Here is a 4,004-nt window from a genome sequence, read left to right as displayed (position 1 = left end):
GGGTCCTGGCGGGCCCCAGGGCCGCGCTGCCCGGGGTTGCTGCCCTCTGCGCCGAGCCGCTGCCAGGACAGGTGAAGGGGCGCCCCACCTTTGCTTTGCTCTCAGCCTTGCGTTGTGCGGGTAGCGCAGGGAGAGCACGGTTTTAAAATGTATTCCTGTGCCCTTGTTGTAACATTTCAACTAGTTGATTACTGTTTCTTCTCACTGCAAGACGGAACCTCTCTTGCGCTTTTATTGATGGTTAACCTACTGAAAACACCGCATTCTGGAAATTATTTGCTGGAAAATCTTGAACACTTAAGGCCTATATATTTAATTGTAGGGTTCCCTCTTTTCTTGGTTTACGAAGGTAGACTTTAAAAATTACATCTTAGAAATACCACTGAAGATGGAAAATCTCGCATGCAAATAGCCATGGATGAGATTGCGGTAATAATATATTTAACATAAGGACAAGGAGGAGAATAAACAACAGGTCAGGGCATATTCATTGTTAATTTTTTTCATGCTGTTTTGAGAGGGGGGGTTAAATATTGATAGCTTCAAATGTTAAAAAATCAGCCAATGGCTAAAATATCTTGCTTCTATTAAGTATAAAATACTTTGCAGCTATGGTGCTTATGTGTTGGGCAGTACAGGATACTCTTGTTTATATATTTTATATATAAATATTTTATACTATAATTGGAAAGATTTGTTCTTGAAGAATAACATAATGCCAGTTATTTTCTATAGCTCCTCATCTTCTTTCCTTTCAGAGTTGGTCAGGTTACTTGTCAGTAGTTCAGTAAATGAAGGACGATCCAGAAGCAATAGGTATGTTTTCTGTTTTGTTTCCCCAGCGCACTGCTCTGACGTGGGTGAGCAGTTGCCAGCTTAGAGCCCTTGCGCCAGTCTCAATCTACCATAGCTTTCTTTAAAAGGTGAGATGACTAGGTGATTCTCCTGGAATCCTGGGATCCCCAGGACTTCTTTCTTTTGTAAAATATAAAGGTAGTAGATGTAGACGTGAAAGGAAGTCCCTTGTTAAGGGACAGCCTTAGCTTCTTGGGTTGCAGATGCCTGTGTGTCTGCGTGTCTGTCTTTCTGTCTTCCTTTTCTGACTGACTGGCCTAAGGCCTTGTGGCTGGAACACGGCTTAGCTGGGATACAGACTTCCCCACCTGCCTGTCCCTCAGGGCTTTATGGGAGAACTGAAGAGCTACTTGTTTACTTCTGTTTGAAAAGAAAATTGATCTTGGGAAACCTGAAACCTATAAAGTAATCAAGGTTTGCACACTAGGAAGATAGTGGGGCCCGCAGGTGGTGTGGTGGTTAAGGCGCCAAACTCTTATATGACAGTTCATGGTTTGAGTCCTGGGCGTGGTGGCTTGCTTTCTCACTCTTTCTTTCTCTCTGGTTAACTGAAAAATAATAATAATATAAAAATAAAATTAATTAAGTCTTATATCAAAACTTAGGGCCACCCCAGATGACCAGGAACCCTTCCCTCTCAACTAGTCCTCTGCAGTGTGAGGAAACCTCAGGTTTTAAAAAATGTCATTCATTTGTTTATTTTTATTATTTAGTTTATTTTATATATTCAATCACTGTACATTACTACAGTTTGTAAAATGAGTTTACCCAATATGAATATACTTCACACCAGTCCAGTTGAAGATGATATGAACATTATCAACAGACAATCCTCCATTTCTGTGTCCCTTAAATGTCTTGCCTCTGTTTTTCTTGTTGATTCCTTTCTACTCACTCTCTCCCCATCTGCCACTCTCTTCCCATACTGTCTCCAGTATCTGTAACCATTTTCTATGAGTCTTTATACTGTAACCTTTCAGTTCCTGCCATAGAGTATGAACAGTAGGACAGTGGTATATATTAAGTGGAACCGTACAATGTTTCTCTTTCATAGCCTAGCTTGCTTCACTCAGCAGTAAATCTTCAGTATTCATCCACTTTGTATCAAATGCCAGGGTTTTGTTGTCTTTTATGGCTGAATAGTGTTCCATAGAGTATATGTGCCATACTTTTTCAATCCATTCATCTGTTCATGGACATTTGGGTTGGAAACCTCAGATTTTAGAAAGTTTCTACTGTTATTTGGGGTTTAGCTTTTAAGAGTTTAGGAAATTGTAGGCCTATGAAAAGAAAATGAGATCATAAGCTCAAATGGTTGCTTCCGGTATATTTGATTTAATCAAAGCAAAGACATTTGGATGTTCTTGAGGACCATATTAATCATTCCTTAGAATTTCTCTCTTTCCTCTCTTATGAGTGTCAGCCAAGGATAGAATCTGTGCCTCTAGCCATGCTGGGTCACCGGACACCAGCTACCGATAATATTTGTCCAGTCCTTCCAAAGTTTGATTGCAGAAGAGGCGAGGGACAGCAAGTGAGTGTTGCTGCTTTTCTCCTTGCCTCTGTTGATTTCCAACTAGCATTACTGTATAGAGTAAGGCACAGAATGGCTGTGCATTCCGAGTTGCCTAGGACAATTCTGGTGTAGGCCATTGTCCTGTTTTTATTATTTTTAGTGCCACTTTTCACTGTCAGAGGTGTCCCTTGTTGGGTTGGGAGATAAAAAATAAAGGTGATTCTGGTTATGTGGCCTGTGTGGTTCGATGGTAGAGACCACAGAGGTGAGGAGGAAGTTCCAAGTAAAGCAGGTAAGGTGTGGCATGTCAGTGCTCGTGGGCTGGGACCTGCCTGATGATACTGTGGGTTCTCTGAGGAGAACTGCAGGAAAAGCAGTTGATCCCAGACTGTGTGCGAGGCTGCTGAAGGGACATACTTAACACCGAGCATTTGTTTACTGTTTCTTCTTTTATCAAGTACTTAGTATAAATAATGCGATTCGAATGAAGAGGACAGCAGTGTCCATTTCATCTCACTCCACATCATTTCATCTTTTCAAAAGTAGAGGGGGAAGTGAGTACTTAATAGCACAACATGCCAGTTGCCAAAGCTCCTTTTGGGTAATCAGGAGGTTTCCTTATATCAATTTCAGAAGGTATCTTCAGTTCTGCAGTTACGTTGTAAACTTTCGGTAACATCTCAAAGTACATGTTCTCCCCACTTTTTTTTCTTTGGGTAAGATTTAAAACGTTTCCCCTATCTCGTTTGTTACTTATTATGAAAGACCACTTAAAACAAGCTAGGGGTATTTTTTAGAAACCAATTTATTCTTAATTTCTATATGCAATTATGGGCAGTTCTGAAAACCAGATTTCACAGAGATGATTTTAGACCCATAGAAATGAGGTTGTTTTTGACTCCATGCTTATGAAGTTCCTAGATTCAACTTTAAAAAAAATCTCTCCAGAAATAAATTTTCTTTCTTTTTTTTTTTTAAAGGTTATCTTTTCAATGAGAGAGAAAGACAGACAGACAGACACCCTCAACAAGGTCTTCTCACTGTGATCACCCCCTATATCAGCGGGCCCAGATCACACAAACACACGGGTACATGCCCTGTGTGCTCAGGGAGTTCTCTGAACACTGACCCAGGACCTATCCCATGTGGGCCTTGTTGCATTACCTCTGCTCCACTGCATGGCCCTGGATTTTCTTACTTTGCTGTCTTTATTTATTTCTTTAGTGTTTTGATAAGTGTTTCTGGTCCATGTCCTCCATAGCCCCTACTCCTTACAGAATTTCAGGGACATCTCTGGTCTCTGAAGTCTCTGGAGCTTCCTGGTCATCGTCCTCCTGAGAATCTTAGTTTGAGCAGAAGTTGAGGAACCGTGAAGTAGAATGCCCTTTTTTCTTTTTTAAGAATTATTTAAAAATTTAATTTATTATTATTATTAAATTTGTTATAGGGCATGCACACTTACCAGAGAGAGAAAGGAAGTGAGAAAGCTACCAGGTCTGGGACTCAGACCATGGTTAGCCATGTGGGAGTCCAGTGCCTTGACCACCATGCCATCTGCTAGCCTCAGAATGCCTCTTCTTCTTTTTTTTTTTTTTTTTTTTTTTGGGGTTTTTTTTTTTGGGGGGGGGGGCGC

The 4,004-nt window shown here is 40.8% G+C and overlaps 1 protein-coding gene across 4 annotated transcripts in view; it reads left to right on the top strand.

The window, feature by feature from the left end:
• MPPE1 (metallophosphoesterase 1) overlaps positions 1 to 4,004 on the top strand; it is a 22,017-nt gene that overhangs the window by 544 nt on the left and 17,469 nt on the right. For 2 of the 4 annotated variants that reach the window (XM_027766553.1, XM_014582339.2), the window contains exon 1: positions 1 to 71. The exons of 1 other annotated variant lie outside the window; for it this stretch is intronic. The gene's annotated coding sequence lies outside the window, so the exon portion shown is untranslated. Of the gene's footprint in view, positions 72 to 766; positions 817 to 4,004 lie in introns of those variants that run through there. One more of the 4 variants, XM_014582340.2, reaches the window with a different exon arrangement.

This window comes from Tupaia chinensis, unplaced genomic scaffold, assembly GCF_000334495.1.
Source record: "Tupaia chinensis unplaced genomic scaffold, TupChi_1.0 Scaffold143584_1, whole genome shotgun sequence".
Taxonomy (NCBI): domain Eukaryota; kingdom Metazoa; phylum Chordata; class Mammalia; order Scandentia; family Tupaiidae; genus Tupaia; species Tupaia belangeri.
Note: the sequence above shows the minus strand (reverse complement) of the source record. Positions and strands in the feature narration are given on the sequence as shown.